Source organism: Musca autumnalis, unplaced genomic scaffold, assembly GCF_047663935.1.
Source record: "Musca autumnalis isolate F117 unplaced genomic scaffold, ASM4766393v1 scaffold_2, whole genome shotgun sequence".
Lineage (NCBI taxonomy): Eukaryota > Metazoa > Arthropoda > Insecta > Diptera > Muscidae > Musca > Musca autumnalis.
Window position 1 is genome coordinate 61820287 of NW_027411755.1, and position 18773 is coordinate 61839059.

At 36.1% G+C, this 18773-nt stretch overlaps 1 protein-coding gene across 1 annotated transcript in view; it reads left to right on the forward strand.

Annotated features, from left to right (window-relative positions):
• Positions 1 to 6519: 6519 nt before the first annotated feature.
• Positions 6520 to 18773, forward strand: part of LOC141393997 (ELAV-like protein 2) — a 76497-nt gene continuing 64243 nt past the window's right edge. The window contains exon 1 of the mRNA XM_073967706.1: positions 6520 to 6893. The gene's annotated coding sequence lies outside the window, so the exon portion shown is untranslated. The remainder of the gene's footprint in view (positions 6894 to 18773) is intronic.

Consider the following 18773-nt stretch of genomic DNA (forward strand, 5'->3'; position numbering starts at 1 on the left):
AATTTTTATTAATTTAATGTTAAATATACCGATATTTTTTAGTTATTTTGCAAATATGGGTAAAATTACGCACTGTTATCACGCTACTCGAGAAATCATAAAATGTTTAAATAAAGAAGGAAATTCATACAGAAAAATTACAGGAAGAGCTTGGAATTTTTAAAAGCAATGGTGGAGAATACTCTTACATGAATTTCAAAAAAAAAAAAAAACTCGTGGCAGAAATCCAAAAATTGCACCTGTAGTATTAATACGCGTTATTCGATGATTAAAAAATACCATTTTACTGCATCTTTACGAATAAAAAACGAATTAAATATTAATACTGACGCATCAACAACCCGTAGAACCCTATTTGGTGACTACATTAGAGCTCACAGTGTCAGAAAAGTATAACTTAAATCGACGAATTATACACTTCCCACATAGAGGTATAGGGTATAAAAATATTCAACAAATAATACAGATTGTTAGAAATCTCATCGCATGGTCTAAGAAAAATTGCGTACCATTCTTTGGTCCGATGAAACCAAAGTTACTTTTTTTGTTGCTATGGAGGGTAGAAGACCTAAAAATCAATAATATAACCCAAAATACACTCAGAAGACTGTTAAATACGGCAGAGGTAACAGCATGGTGTGGGGCTCATTTCCTTACTATGCTGTGGGGTCTCTATACAGTATTCAAATTGTTTTTGAAATCACCAGATTACATTGAAATTTTGAGAAATATAATTTTTCCGTATGCTAGGCACACCCCCTGCCTCTCAAATGAGTCTTCAGCAAGGTTAATGACCCAAAAATGACGGCAAAATGAAAAAAGGTGTTCAAGGATAATTAAGTTAAGTTGTTAGAATGGCCCATACAATCCCTTGATTTGAAACCGATTGAAAAATGTTGTGGAATAAAGTTAAAACATCAAGCAGGGGAAAGTGTCCATCAAATTATGGCGACCTTTGCCAACTTATACAGGTTGCGTAGGACGCGATACCAGTAGAGAAGTGTCAAAATTTGGTCGACTCGATGCCAGGACGATGCGCTTCCGTTTTAGAAAACAAAGGATCGTCTACAAGGTATTAATGACACTGAAACTCTTTATCTACCATTATTTAGTAAAAATCTGTATTAATTTCTTTCAAGTTTGCTACTTATTAAAAGATGTCATAAAGTGTCCTTATTATTTTTCACACACCAAACTACGACAATTCGCATAAAATATAAAACATAGATAAAATATGGTTACAAGCAATCAAAATATTTTTATAATACTTTTCATAACATTTTAAGAAAGCAATACAATTTATAAAGTAATGTAATTTTCACTTTTTTAGTCAGTTTTCAATGTAATCTTGGTTATGGATTGAAGTGTCCTTATTATTTTTCACACCACTGTATGTTGCAAACAAAAATTAGCTGAGATATGAGCGTTAGAAAGAGAAAATTCATTGTGATTTGTATGTAACATCGAAGTTTTAAACGCGGTTTTCTCGAAATGACATTTTTGAATGCGGTGCCCACTGTAGCTCAAAAACGGATGATACGATCTTCGTATGCTTTTATGCGGTTATTATACATATAAAAAGCTAGTACTAAAGCGAGAGACTTTTTTTAATTTTTTTGACTGGTTTATGGCGAAAAAACTGTCTATTTTTTTAGTTAAAATAGAAATTTTGACTTTGACTGTCCACAATTTTTTTAAAAATGGATATTTTTTGAATTCCGGTTCGCTTAAGTAAGAGATTATTAAGTTCTTAATGACCCCACAAAAACATATGCTGATCGGTTTATTCGTTTTCGAGCTACAGTGGGCACCGCAAACTGCTTTAGTAAAAATAGTGTTTCGTAGGAGGCCATTTGTCAGAACATTGCGCAATATTTCTCAAAAAAAAAAAAAAAAAAAAAAAATCCGATAGTAGCTCAAGGTGTGATCTATTAGATGAAAAAAAATCTTCCAAAAAAATTTGGTGGATTTCTTGTAAAAAAACAATGAAAAATGTAATTTTTCGTGCTCAATAAGTGGCCATAACCCCTTAAAATTATATATGGTGCTTATATGTAACACATTCTTTGTCCATTGCAAAATAAACAAGGTTGATGTTTCCGCTGATTATATAGGCATTTGCAAAGCAGTCCGTCATAATCACGAGCCGTATGATGATACATTTGTATGTATTTGAATCTTAAATTTTTTAAAGTTTTAAAAACGTTACAATCTTTAAAACTATTCAATCCTGTCGAAGATGCAAAAGTTGCGGGTCTGTGTGATTTTAAAAACATGCCAAATTGAAACCAATTGTTTGAACTGAACTTTTCGAATCAGTGGAAGAGTGCACCTCCAAAAATTAATAATGGAATACCTGTGTTGTTTCTAATCCACATATATATTTCGCAATTCCGTTATTTAACCGCTAATTTAATTTGCATCAATGGAAAGTCAAAAGTTCTTTTCCAAATATTTTTTAAGCAACTTTACCCGAAATATGTCCTGCCAAAAATGTAAATTGGCTATTTTTAAAACCATATATTTTTCACCCGCCAAGTACTTTTTGACCACCTTTCACAATTATTAGCATCTTCCTTCCTGAAAAATTTGGTAGATATTGAACTATAAATGCGCCCTCTAGCGTGATTTTGGTTAAACTACAAACAATTAAAACTAAGGGATCCATGTATACATATTAGGCTGTAACTCTGTTATCTGACCATGTACATCAATATATTTGGCATCAATGGAAAGACCAAGAATTTCTCTTCCAGGAATAAATATATATTCATCATTTAAAAAATACCAATTTTCACCCACAAGTGTTGGCCCATTAAACCCGCTAATTATTATCTGATCCTCATGTTAAATTGCATGCGTCTTCTTTGTGTTAAACTCAAATCATTGTTTCAATTTCGCTACAATTGGACTATTATTACGACCTACTGGAAAGCTACAAAATCGAGTTAAAACTTTTGGTTTTGGTCCATTTCACCCCTTACGATCAGCTCCAACATTTAATGGGGTCTCTTCGGGTTATAACTCGACCTATCTACAAAATTTAGGCCTGGAGTTTTATTACAATTTTTAATGGATGGACGGACACACATAGTACGATCGCTTTATCTCATCCAGATATGAAAAATGGCAAGGGGGATATGCGACGAATACTTCGCAATGTTACATGAATATTGGAGAAAACAAACTTATAATACCCTTTCCACATTGTTGAGTAAAGTATAAATATTTATACCTTCAGCATTTATGCTAACGAGGGTATATACACTTTCATACGGGCAAAATGTGCCTCATCGAAATAATGGTTTTAGACCCCAAGTATGTTTAGACGAAATGTGTTTCAGACAATTTGGAGTTGATTTAGCCATGTCCGTCCGTCTGTCTGTCTGTCCGTCTGTCTGGCTGATGCGCACGATAACTCTCGAGCGGAGCAACCGATTCGGTCCAGAATTTGGCTTTCGTAATTTTTTGCCCAAACTTAGTTTAAGTTCGAAGATAGGTTATATCGGTCCACTCCTTCCGGTACCTCCCCCACAAAAGTTCGAAAATGTTCGGAAAATTTGTGCACACTATAACTCTTGAAGGGAGTTACCGATTTGGCCCACACTTTGTACATCGTGAAAGTTCTACCAGACTGAGATGAAGTTTAAATATGGACTCAATCGGTCCACTCCTTCGCGTACCTCCCACACAAAATTTCGGAAAAGTTCAGTTTAGGACCTGCTCTCGAATCGCTTTGATTTTTGTTGTAGCAACTTGTATTCGCTGTCACCCATACGACGGTACAAGTTTCATAAGGGGCAAGTCCATACTTCCTGAGAAAATAGCCTGAAAGATGCAAAAAAAACCCTATGACACCGCGTGTAGTGGTTGCAGCGCAAGATAAATCTCGAACGGATCTGTCAATTCGGTCCAAAATTTGGCCTTAGTCATATTTTGTCAAAACATAGTTTAAGTTCGAAGATAAACCATGTCGTTCCACTCCTTCAGGTACCTCCCTCACAAAAATTCAAAAATCTTCGGAACAATATGCGCACGATAACTCTTGAGGGGAGTGACTGATGTAATCCATTCTCTGCACATCCTAATATATCTATCAGATATAGATCAGATTCGAATATGGACTATATTTGTGAACTCCTTTGGGTACCTCCCACACAAAATTTCGGATAAGTTCACTTTAAGACCTGCTCTCGAATCACTTTGATTTTTGTTGAAGCTATTTGCATTCCCTACCTCCATTACGACGGTAAAAGTTTTTTCAGGAGCAGGTCCATATTTATTGGGAGAAGGTGTAAAAAGCCCTATGTCACCATATGTGGCTCTCGAACTGTTCTACCGATTTGGTGCAACATTTGGTCTTCGTCATATTTTATCCAAACTTATTTTCATGGGGCAATACCGGTCCCCAACTTCCGGTACTTCTCCCAATTATTTAAAAAATGTCATTAAAATGTTAGGACGATATCACTTGAATGGTGCAACCAATTTGGTCCGAACTTTGGATCTCCTAATATTTTGTCAAAATTTAGTTTAACTTCCAAAATGGCCCATATCGGACCTCCCTAAGGTACCTCCCCCACAAAAGTTCGACATTTGTGTTAATTCCTAATCCACATTTATGTCGACAAGTTCAAATGTTGAAAAAGGGCCACAAAATTCTGAAGAGACGCTAAATACATTCTATCTGTCCGTAGATGAAAGTTTCAATTCCCATTGGCTGAGGGTATACCTCTGTCGGCAAAGCCGACTGACACTTTTTTACTAGTTTATTTTAAAAAATCCGTAAATTATAGGAAATGTCGTAAGTCCCTGCAAAAATACAAAACTGTACAAGGAAAAGGTCGTAAGTCCAAAGACATCCAATTATCTCCCAAAACGCGATGGAATTTGGAAACGGAATAAATATTGCTTTTACTACAATAAAATATTTAATACAGGAAGCACTGGAATGTTTTTTCTTCCTTCTGAAAATTTTATGAAAATGGACTTACGACCTTTACCGACGAGGCAGACGATCAATAAAATTTTAAAACAAAAGCTGTTAATTGTAACTAAGCGATAATAAACAAAACAGAAAAATTTTGAAATTTTGTGGGGAAGGTGTACCGGAAGGAGTTGTCCGATTTTCGAAAGGTTTGACCAAAGTCAGCCCTTAAACTGCAAAGTGCCGGAAGGAGTTGTCCGATATTGTCCCAATTCGAATTGGATTTAAGTTTGAGAGAAATACTAATACAAAGGTTGGACAAATGTCAGTCACTTCTTTCGATGGTTATCTTGCCCACCAGCTATTTTAATTGGTCAGAATGTAAATCATGGACTTGTCCACGAGAACCATTATATATCGCTATAAACAGGACAATAGGGTGTACCTTTGGTAAACATTTTCAAAACGATCATCGAATAGCCCTTAAACTGAACCTGAACGAAAATTTTGAACTTTTGTGAGGGAGATATCTGAAGGATTAGTCCGATATAGACTTGGAACTTGATGTCCGTTGCACGAAATTTTACTATTATTACCCCTAAATTGTCATAGGGGTCGAGAGGACAACCTGCTGCACAAAATTTCAAAACGATTACGACTCGTGTCCTTTAATTTCACTTTTGTGAAAATTTTGAAATTTTGGGTCGGTGGCACCCGAAGCTGTTGCTCGATATAGATAGACCTTCTTGGAACTTGTTGTCCGAAATTTTACTATGTTGATCTTTTTGAAAGTTACAGGCATGTCTAAATATATCACCTTACACCATCTATATTACATACTTATGTATCTACTGGAAATAGTTGTTATCTACTACTTTGAAAATATCCTTCAAAGGATAAACAAGCATATCTCTTTATATCTTCATCATTAAATATTTAAAATGATAACAGGGAATCATATTCAAAATGGAATCAGCAATGAAAATAATATAAGAGGACGACTAGTAGACTGAAAGTGACATGTACAGAGGAAAAAAAGTGGTACTTCTTAAACACAGCCACACACACGCACACACATCTCTATCCATTGGCAATTTGTCTAGAGTTGAACATTTTAATTGGAAAAATTGCATTTCCCCCAAAATAAAATACAACATTAAAGCCGCAGTGACAAGTTACATCCTTATGGCTTATAAACTCGAGCGCTCTCTTTCTCGTTTTTATTCTCTCTTAGCAAACGGAATAAAATACTTTGTGATGTCCTCTTTTCCATATAAAATCTCTAAAAGGCCAAAAATTAAGGCTGGTTGAATGTGATGGCTGGCTGGTGGCTGCTTGCCTGCTCGATAAATGACTAGCAGGCTGGCTGGAATATATTTTCATTTTATGTGTTTGCCTTAATATCCTGAAAACTGCTGTTGTGTTCCCTATTGCATGCCAGTCAGTCAGTCTATGTGTGTTTGTGTGCAGCAAAGTTTTGCTTATCTAGGAGTGCGTTTCTTCTCCTCCTGGTTCTTCATGTATGCACGTTTGTGTGTGTGTGTGGTAGTATTTTGTGAGTGGAAAATATTGCAGCTTTTGCTAAAAACGCAATCATTTAGTTCTTGCACTCTCCGGCAGCAAGTTGTGTTTTTTCAATTCTCTACGTCGTCGTATTTTATCATCCAAAAAATATTTAAAACAAAAGCAGAATCTATTTAGATATTTCAGATATCAATCTTATCAATGCAACAACAGCAACAACAACACGAAGAAAAATATGCAAATATAGAAAATTCTCAAATAAAATAAAATAGAGTTGAAATTTAAAGAAAAATCTGAGTTGAATTTTTTCAAAAGCCACAAAAGGCCAACCAACAACAAAAAAATAGGAAATTTAATGTGAAATAAAAGAAAATTTTGTTAATTAAATCTTAAAGTGATAGTGTGTGCGTGTGTTTGTGTGTCCCAACATTCAAATAAAAAGGTGGAGATTTTGAAAAGTGTTTTGAAAATAAAAAAGGAATTTTGAAATTAAAAAAAAAAAAAGTTTTTAAAAGTATGGAAACATTAAAAAAATTTATTAAATTTTATTAAATTATTAAATTTTAATTTTTATTTTTTAGTTATTTATTTATTTTTAATAATGGTGCATACTTTTAGGATGTAAAATTAAAAAATATGTTTTACAAAATGTAAAATATAATTTAAATTTTTAATGCAATTTTCATTTTCCCAACTATCTATATCTCAGATATAGTGTATTTGTTTGGCCCACACCCATTTTTCCACAGCCAGAAACAAAACATACACAATATTTCTTTTGCCAAAAACGAAAAAACCATACCGAACCGAACCGCATCAACCAGCCAACCAACCATCCAAACCAAGCCATCAGCCATCCTCTGTAAAATTTTGTTTTCCTGTTTTTAGTTGAATTTTGCTTTTGAATTCAATTTGATTGTATACATATAGTGGAGTAGAGTAGTATATCCTTCTTTTGTATGCTGATGGGGTGGGGTGGGGTTTCGATGCACATTCATCACATTTAAGATAACATCTAGAGAGTAGCCATATTACACATGGACTGAAAAGACGAGTATCTAACAGAGAGATAAGATGGAAATGAGGTATAATTTTAATTAACACTTACATTTATGTTTTAATAACGAGGGTATATAGTACACTAAGATACGATCCAAAATGTGATGCATCGTAATATTTGTAATATGTTTTGGACCTCAAAACTAAATCTGTTTTAGACAATTTGGAGTCCTGTTCATCCTTCTGTCTGCCTGTATGTTCGACTTGGTCCAAACTTTGCCAGTCGTAATATTTTGTTAAAACATAGGTCAAGTTTGAAGACTTACTCCCTCGGGTACCTTCCCAAAAAAACTTAAAAATTTTCGCTAAAACTGTACGCATAATAACCGATTTGGTAAAAACCTTGCACATCTTAATATTTCTTCCAGACATAGATTAGGTTCAAATATGGTCTATATCGGTGCACTTCTTCGGATAACCTCAATACAAAATTTCAAATTTTTTTGCAAAAATGCAGTTTAAAGACATGTCTCCGATCGTTTTGAAATTTATTGCAGCACGTTGTCCTCGCAGTCTCTACACATTTTTTTCTTCCTTCCTTCAAAAAACCTTGCCGGCAACAACTAAAATAACTGTTAGAATGCAGCCCTGATAACTGCAAGAGGTTGCCTCTTCCAGTAAAACATCACAGCGGCATGCTCTCATTGCAGTACTTGCTCAGGCGCTACCGTAAGAGGAATCGTTATCACCATATGGTGAATAGGACCCCCGCCCAGGCATGCCATGATGGATCTACATGATCTAGAAAGAGAGGTCCAACGTTATACGAGAGAACCCTTGATCAACAAGTATATGAAGTAATATGTTTTGGACCTCAAAACTAAATCTGTTTCAGTCAATTTGAGGTCCTGTCAATCCTTCTGTCTGTATGTTGGACTTGGTCCAAACTTTGCCACTCGTAATATTCTGTTAAAACTTAGGTCAAGTTTGAAGGCTCTCACCTTCGGGTACATCTCCACAAAAACTTAACATTTTTCGCTAAAATTGTACGCACGATAACCGATTTGGTAAAAACCTTGCCATCTTTATATTTCTTCCAGACATAGATTGGGTTCAAATATGGTCTATATCGGTGCACTTCTTTGGATAAACTCAATACAAAATTTCAACATTTTTCGCAAAAGTGCAGTTGAAAGACATGTCTACGATCGTTTTGAAATTTGTTGTCCTTCCTTCCTTCCTTCAAAAAACCCTACCGGAAACAACTCAAACAACTGTTAGAATGCAGACAGGGCGCGTCTTCCAGTAAAATATCTCAGCGGCATGCTCTCATTGCAGTACTTGCTCGGGCGCTACCGTGAGAGGAATCCTAATCACCATAAGGTGAATAGGACCCCCGCCCAGGCATGTCATGATGGATCTACATGATGTAGAAAGAGAGATCCAACGTTACATGAGAGAACCCCTAGATCAACATGTATATGAAGCAGGTTTAAATAGCCATCGTGTGAATGCGGTTCTCGGAGAACATCCCCCATCTATCGCAGCTGAGCAGTGTTAGCCGCCACAACAAACCAGAGTAGTTTTGGCTCAATTGGACAAGGATTGATGACACCGTAGAAAACATCTGCTCAGCATACGGCCCTTTCAATAGCTCTGCTAAACCTACTCAACTAACTCCGGTAGCTTTGTGCTTACAACCCATTGAAGCAGCCACATACCTTGAACTGAAGATTACAAACAACAACAACTGATGAACACGATAACATCCGGATTGAGTATCCGATTTGACCGAAACTTTGTACATACCTAGCAAAATGTTCCATGACAAATCTGGAGTTGAATCATCGGTGCAAGTGACTTGTCATCGTTGAAAATTCAGGTGAATTACAAATGACATTTACAAAGAAGTGACACACGCTTTCACCAATTCATTGTCATGGCATTTTGCACCAGTTATTTGTCATAGCATCTTGCACCAGTTCTTTGTCATGACATTTTGCACCAATTCATTGCCATGGCATTTTGCACCAATGCTTTGGATCCGGATTTTCACCAATCAGGAATAAGATTTTCAGCCAATTGTGTAATTTGTTGGACTAATAAAAATACAATCCACATATGATTTCTATCACCATGTTATACCCTCCACCATAATATGGAGGGTATAATTAAATTTGTCATTCCGTTTGTAACACATCGAAACATTCATATATATATTCTTGATCATAGTAAAATTCTATGTCGATATAACGACTCACCCTCAATGAAGGCTTAATACCGAATTTCAGCCATTTCGGAGGGATATTGAGCCCACAACCATCATAATACCGAAAATCCGTGGACCTATGTATACCGACAAATTTCAGACGGATTGTTTTATACCCTCAAGGAAGACTTAATACCAAATTGCAGCCATTTCGGAGTAATATTGTGGCCACAACCTTCAAAATACCGAAAATAGGGGGGTACCGTTCTGTGGGGGCTATATGAAGACGTGGACCTATACCGACAAATTTCAAGTGGAAAGTTCTATACCCCCAACGAAGACTTAATACCAAATTTCAGCAATTTCGGTGGGATACTGAGTGCATAACCTTCAAAATACAGGAAATCAGGAGGTACAGTTCTATGGGAGCTATATGAAGACGGAGATCTATACCGACAATTTTCAGGTCGAAAGTTTTATATCCTCAAGGAAGACTAAATACCAAATTTTGTTAATTTCGGTGGCATATTAAGGCCACAACCTTTAGAATATCGAAAATCGGGAGATACCGTACTATGGGGGCTATATGAAGACGTGGACCTGTACCCACGAATTTCTGGTGGAAAGTTGTATACCCCCAACGAAGACTTAATACCAAATTTCAGACATTTCGGTGGGATACTTAGGCCACAAATCCTTTTATATGGTTTTGCATATGCTCATTTTATGCAAATATGTCAAAATATGCAAACATTATTTTGTGACAAAACAAGTTTCTTCAGATCAGATAATCGGATTTTCTCTACGACCATCCTAACCATATATTTGCATACGATTCCCCTGTCTACCATAACTATCGAAAGGATTGACTTTCAGAATTTGTTCCAGTTCAACCATGGACTATTTCGGTTTGTTCCCACAGGTAACTCCTCCGCAAAAATGCCACTTCTCGGAGTCAAGGCTTGCCGAAAGTAGGAGACTTAGGTTAGGCTATAGGATGCACAGCTGCCGTTAATTATTGACAGCCACTTCGCTCGGAGACCAACGGTCTATTGTGTTCATCCTAAAATTAGATAAGGAATGGATGTAGGAGGAGAAAGGAAGAGAGAAAGACAGGAAAGAGGTAGAAATAGTTGAACTTTTATAGTCTAGGATGACCTGCCCCATATACAGTTAAGGGTCCGGCAGCAGCTTAACAGGGCTGCAGGGGCGTCAATGGATGCAAAATAAGAGAACGATTTACCATCTTATCCACACCTAACAAACTGTGTCATTTGACTTGACAAGAGACAGAGAAGGTGCTCGATTGTTTCAGTCTCTTCCACATCCTCACATAGCCTGCAATAATCACTGTTGTTGTCCTCCCATTTGCTTGTCTTAGATCTGATGCTGCAATATTCAGTAATGACGTCTGCAGCGATTCTGATTTTACGTCCTGAAATTGCCGACCATGTTGACTTCGACAACTTACCAGGAACGTCTTGTTAAATTCTTACAGGTTTCTATGCGTAATGCTTAATGAGTTTGTTGAGGAAGCAGCAAAATGGAGGCTTGATACAGTCCTTCACCCGAAGGTCATAGACTGGGAAACTCGTCTTGCCAGTTCATCAAATGTCTCATTTCCCTCAACATTGTATGTTCACAGCAAAACAATTGTCGGATGTCCGACACATCAGGACAATTTCGGAAGTAAACTCGTTCAGATTTCTTTCCGATTCCTATACGATTTTTCGAAGGAGAATTCGTTCCTATTTCGGAGAGAATGTAGGAAGTAAATTTCCCTTCAAATATGCTAATGTTTTTCTTCCGTATTTCTTTCGGTACGAATTCGGATCGATATGTTTGAAACAAATTTCCCTTCGCACAACAACCACCTTTTGTGTATATCTAACAAGCAACATTTTAGTTTGTTGTCGAAAAACAAAATGATTGGTTATAAAATTTGCATATACAATTTTTTAATATTTTAAATATAAATGCAACATATGATAACACTGTGCTACGAAAGTTGACAACATTTTTGCAGGGGTTCTGATACATATATATATATATATATTTTCTAGGAGTCCATGGAAGACGAAAATATCTTTGGTTTCTTTGGGTCACTTCGTTTATTGATTTTATAACGGTAAATGTAGTGAAAAACTTGGTATCTTGGATTTTCAACATAAAACGGACATAGCTTATTTTTTCCACAACGGACATTTACAGATTATTTTTTACTTAAAAGGCGAAAAACAAGTCGAACAAGCCATAATTTTTAAAAATCGATTTCATTTGTTTTCCCCATTTTGTAAAGCGAACTAAATTTCCTTCTTGATAAAAGTAAATTATTACACAGTTTGGTGTCTTCTACGCAGCCTAGAGCACGAGGAAAATAATTTTCCTGTTTTTTAATGCGTTTTTGTCACACTTAAAGCTGGGTACACATTGTCAGTTTTGAATGACAGCTTTGTTGTTGCTTGCTAGTGTGGCCGTTCATTTTTGTCATTCGTCATGCAACCACAAAATGTTTTGTGGTTGCTGGACGGTTTAACAGTTATCGATAATTGCGAAATATCGACATTCAAAACTGACAATGTGTACCCAGCTTAAATCACTATAACTTAACCATTTGTCCGATTTTTAAAAATTATGGCTTGTTCGAAAGACATTATTTTCACCTTTTAAATAAAAAGTAAGCTGTAAAAGTCCGTTGTGGAGAAAAGAAGTTATGTCCGTTTTAAGTTGGAAATCCAAGAAACCCCGTTTTCACAACATTTACCGTTATAAAATAAAAAAACGAAGGGACCCAAAGAAACCAAAGTTATTTTCGTCTTCCATGGACTCCCACAATACCGAATTTATGCATCAGAACCCCGGCAAATTTTGTGCTACAGCACAGTGTAATTGAAGCTAGTGCTGTTCGGTGGCACCGAACTTTATTATATCCCTTACCATAAAATATTCTGACTTCAAATTGAATAATTTCTTTCCTTTCCTGTCCACGATACCAGTCGGAGATGTTTTTTGACCACTAAGAACTCCAAATAGCAAATTACAACCAATTCGAACCGAAAATGTAGATAAAAACCTCAAAATAACTGAAATAGGGAGGAACCGAAACCTGGACCTAAGACCCCAATTTTTGGCGCAGAATGTTTTTGATCATTAAGAACTCCAAATGGCAAATTACAGCCAATTCGGACCGAACATTTTTATAAAATCTTCAAAATACCTGAAATCGGGAGGTATCGTAATATGAGAGCTATACCGAAACCTGGACCTAACACCGCCATTTTTGGCGCAGAAGGTTTTAGACCCCAAATACTAAAGTACAGTCAATTACGGCCGAAAATGTAGATAAAAGCTTCAAAATACTTGAAATCGGGTGGAACCGCTACATGGGGGCTATAGGAAAAACTGGACCCATATTGATGATTTTTTGGTTAAAGTATTTTTTACTTACTTTTAGCATATACTGATCCGACCATTATAAATATTCTTGTCGCACCTTCCCATACAAGTGGGACCACTGTGCAGTGGTACGTGTTGACATATTCCGATTGTGCTCAAGCTTTTGCAATCTTAAAATCTAACAAAACTAAACACTTTAGGGGGGTGCCGCATAAAAAAATCAGACATCGATTTTTTAAAACCACTCTGTGCTAAATCTATCAGTTTGATGCTTTACTCTTTAATATAATATCGAACTTCGTTCTGCTCCTGTACATTTTAATTTTTAACACATCAATTTCTCCTCCCCACCTTTTCTCTTAAGAATTGTTTTAAATGTGTCATATGTTGACACTGATTACAATGTAGCCCGCATTATTCTCGTTGCTAGCAGCAAGAGTAAAATGCTCGATGCCACTGACGGTATTGAATTATGCATGGAAGTGATTTGGTATTACATCTTATTCAGATTTCTACCATTCTTTATGCAAGTGCGTGATCTCCAAAAGATCCTCGTTATACCCTCAGCATTTATGCTAACGAGGGTATATACACTTTCATATGGGCAAAATGTGCCTCATCGAAATAATGGTTTTAGACCCCAAGTATGTTTGGATGAAATGTGTTTTAGACAATTTGGAGTCGATTGAGCAATGTCCGTCCGTCTGTCTGGCTGGCTGGCTGGAGCGCACGATAACTCTCGAGCGGATCAACCGATTCGGTCCAAAATTTGGCTTTCGTAATATTTTATCCAAACTTAGTTTAAGTTCGAAGATGGGTTATATCGGTCCACTCCTTCCTGTACCTCCCCAACAAAAGTTTGAAAATGTTCGGAAAATTTGTGCGCCCATACTTTGTACATCGTGAAATTTCTACTAGATTTAGATGAGGTTCCAATATGGACCCAATCGGTTCACTCCTTCGGGTACCTCCCACACAATATTTCGGAGAAGTTCAGTTTTAGCAACTTGTATTCACTTCGCCCCATACGACGGTACAAGTTTCAACAGGGACAGGTCCATACTTCCTGAGAAAATAGACTGAAAGGTACAAAAAACCCCTGTGAAGCCATGTGTAGTTGTTGAAGCTCAAGATAACTCTCGAAAAGATCTGCCTATTCGGTCCACAATTTGGCCTTCGTAATATTTTGTGAAAATATGGTTTAAGTTCAAAGATAAGCCATTTAGGTCCACTCCTTCAGGTACCTCCCCCACAAAAGTACAAAAATGTTCGGAAAAATTGTGCGCACGATAACTCTGAAGGGAGTGACCGATTTGTTCCATACTTTACACATCCTAATATATCTACCAGATATAGATTATGTCCGAATATGGACTGTATTATAAATTCATTTTAATACCTGCTCTCAAATCACTTTGATTTTTGTTGAAGCAACTTGCATTCTCTGTCTCCATTACGGCAGTAAAATCTTTATCTCGGCCAAGTCCATACTTCTTGAGAAAACAGCCCGAAAAGTGTAAAAAATCCCTATGGAACCATATGTAGTGGCTGGAGCTTATGGCAACTCTCGAAGCTTTGAGCTTTCATCCTAGTCCATATTTTTGTCGGGAAGTTCATACGCCCAGAATTTTGAAACTCCCCGTTTTTTCGAGAAAAAAGTATTTTTGAGTAATATATCTCTGTCGGCAAAGCCGACTGATACTTTTTTTTACTTGTTTTATGACATCTTTACTAACTCATTGGTGTTGATGGTGAATACCTTTGCTGCAACAAGATAGTGATCCGTGTTGAAGTTTGCTCCTCAGATCGCTAAATTACAAATTGATCAATTTGGTTTCTTGTGTTTTGATGGGATGCCTTAATCTAATCTAATGCTGTAAATGTTCACGTTTTTCGGATGTTTTATTGTGGATATTGTCGATGTTTACTGCTCGGAGTGATCTTATCTCCAGCAAGCTAGGTGAGTGACAGCCACGTTCCCTTATGAGTTGGATGTATAAAATTTCTGTTTTCCAATTTTTTTTATTGTGGCCATTAAAATCGCTTGAAATAATTTTTCCCTTCATGGGCTGGACACCGGCCATATTTGTTTTTTATTCGAATTTGTAGTTAATCTTTCATCCACCGGCGTGAAAACCAGATGCTTTGACCTCTGGCTAACTATAAATCCACAGCCTAAAGGCTGAAAGTATAAAAAGTGACCCATAACATTGATCCTAACTCCGGACCGAAACTGTGAAAAAATCCTACGGTGCGGATCTAAAGTAGCTGGTTGGCCATCTGCCCATCGTGAATTAATTTGATAATTTCATTTTAATAAGGGATAATTCGGATATTACAGCTTTATAAAGGATGTGCGAGGACTGTTTTGAAATGTATACCAAAGGCGGTCCTTGTCGTGGACAAGCCGATATTCCTGACATAATGAAACGAAAGCCTTAACAATTATGCGGTGATCAAGTAAAAAGGCTAGTGGGGATAGAATTCGTCCTCATCACCGAAGGGACTGAAAAACTTAGATCAAGTTCCAAAGTGAACTTTTACGTCTCATTCCCTTACAAAAATTCAACATATCCAACAACACCCAATGTTGGGTAAAAACTCTTTAAATGCCGAACCACTTGCCGTAGCATGACGAAATTTGGCTCAAATCTTACTTATATCAAGAGAACATCTGGTATTGGGTCAACGTAGGTCCACGTTTTCTTACAGCCCCCGTATAAGGGTACCCCGATTTCGAGTATTTACCCAAATATTGGGTAAAAACTCTTTAACTGTCGAACCACTTGACGTAGGCTAACAAAATTTGTCTCAAAACTTTTTTATATCAATAGTATTACATGTATTAAAAATGGAGTCCATGGGCCCATGTTTTGGTATAGCCCCCATATAACCGTACCTCCCGATTTAAGGTATTTTTCATCTATTAGCCACATTTTACAACCAAATTGGCTGTTTTGAGACAAATTTTGTTTTGAGACAAATTTTGTTAGCCTACGTCAAGTGGTTCGACAGTTAAAGAGTTTTTACCCACTTTTGGGTAAATACTCGAAATCGGGGTACCCTTATATGGGGGCTATAAGAAAACGTGGACCTACGTTGACAAATGTTTGCAAGGATATTTTATACTCATTGAGGACTCACTGTGCCAAATTACAGCCAATTTGGTTGTAACATGTGGCTAATAGGTGAAAAATACCTTAAATCGGGAGGTACGGCTATATGGGGGCTATATCAAAACATGGACCCAGGGACTCCATTTTCAATACCTTTAATACTATTGATATAAGAAAGTTATCAGCCTACGTCAAGTGGTTCGACAGTTATAGAGTTTTTACCTAACATTTGGGTAAATACTCGGGTAAATACCCGGTAAATACCATCTCTAAGTTAGGTGCAGGTTTTTACTGTAGTTAGTCTTTGTGGTGTATATATTACACTATAATTTTATTCTTCAAACTTCCCTCAATAGTGTTCTGAAAGATTCAAAAACACTCCAAAGCGGTGTTCTTGTAATACACTGTGCAACATTTTTATGACAATCTTGTACAAACAATTTGAGCTTTGGATTTTTTGAAAGTACAGACCCTAACGACAAAAATCCTAGTTGGGTTTTGTTGTGTCAGATCCAGCTAGGATTTTATGGCCCCATCTAAACATAGGCTATATCTCTGAAACCTATTTGAATCTTCATCTGATCTCTGAAGCAAATTTGTAGATAAGGGCAAGATTAAAATATTTGGAGAAATAATGAACTCGAAAAAATACATTTATTGTCTCAAATATTATAAAATATTGAACATTTCCATAATTCATATTCATATTTATTTTTGTACATTTTTGCTTTTTTTGTTTTTTACGTCTAATCTTTTTTTCGTTAGGCATAATCGACAACCACGCTACATATTTAGCAGTTGGCTGACCATTCGTCACAACGAATTAGCAACGGAGGGTAGTTTTTTGATTAGAATTGCCAACGCAGTAATAAAAAAAGTGTCATTTAATGTCAAAATGCCTCCATCATATGGTAGAACTTAAATAATACTAATTATTATTGTTTAAAAATAAAAATTATATATTGAACGGCTTTACCAAAAATTCACATGTCCTTTAAACGAAAAAGTGGAATTAATTATATCGTGATTTTTAATGCATTACACTGGTAACCCTGATCTCAAAAACAATTGTTTGCTGAAAACCTGGCTAAGGGGTAGTTTACACTATATGTAAATCTCATATGACATGAAATTTCCCATCGTTATATTTTCGCTAATATGTGCAATATTGGAGATTTTCCTTACGCCATTTACTCTATGCGTCCACACCAGCAAAAATGTAATAGAATTACGTCTTCACATTGCCTGCGTGGCAAGATATGGAATGTTTTTATTTCATGTCATATGACATTTACATATAGTGTAAACTACCCCTAAGCAGTTGAAACTTTGTTGCTTATTCTCTTTTCTGATATGTGTTGATCATGGGTGCTGCAAAATATGAGTACGCGTGTCCGTTGCTATTTTATTATAGCGACAATATCAAATAGCATCAGCATCGCTAGCAATATTTTTGTGAAATGTGTTGCTACATGTTGTCGTTGTTCATTGTTGCTAAACATATTTCGAAGAAATTTTAGCAGGCAAAGTTGCAAATATTCGGTGCTTTTGCTAATATGGCGTTAGCATTTTAAAAACTGGTAATACACAACTCTTCAGAACATGCCATTGTTGTAAAATGCCTCTATCACGTTGTTTTCAGTATATTTGTCAACGAAGATTTAATAAATATGTCAATAATGCGGTGAAATCCAAAATGCGAGAATAAACTGTTGGTGTGAACTGTGTGAACAGAACATTTTGAAACTCTAAAATGCTTTCTACCTGTTGTTTCAGCGGTATTTTGCATCATATCTTTTACAACACGTATTTCAACGTGTTGTAAAAGATATGATGCAAAATACCGTTGAAACAACAGGTAGAAAGCATTTTAGAGTTTCAAAATGTTCTGAAGAATTGCGAAGAACTTTATTTGGAAGATATTTGCAAAAGGTTACTTGGTTAAACTCCCACTAGTTTAGCTGATACTGACCAAAGTTTCAACAATTATGTAAAATTTTCTAGATTTTGTCGATTTTGATGTCCTAGATGGAGTTTTTCTTATGTGGCTTGTTCAAAAGATAGGTTCTACTATTTTAGAGCTAATCCAGATAAAATTTTTTTCCGAATTGGTTTCGAATTCAGACAGAACTCCTGAAAAAATTCCGATTCTGATGCCGAATTCGTACCGAGTTCGGTACAAAAGTTGTATGGACATGGTCACCGAATTCGGAAAGAATTTTCTAAGAAAATTCTTAAAAAAATATTAGAGTTTCGCGACGAATTCGGAAGAAAATTCTGGAAAATTCGGTGAAAAATTTAAATTTTCTTAATAAAATCGTTCCGAATTCGGAAAGAATTCCTGGAAAAATTCGAAGAATATTTCAGATTTTCTGAAAAAATCTGAAAAAAATCTTGGGCGCCGGACGGACGCCATTGATATTGACACAACACACATTCGTGCTGTACAGAACAATTTTCTTTTAATGCGCTATTTATGGAAGTTTCTAATTTCAAACTTTCTAATGATTTTGCCTTTTGTTATATTTTATATGCGAATTTTATAACCAGTCATTTTGTTTTTCGACAACAACCGTACAAAAAATTTCCTTAGAAAATCGAT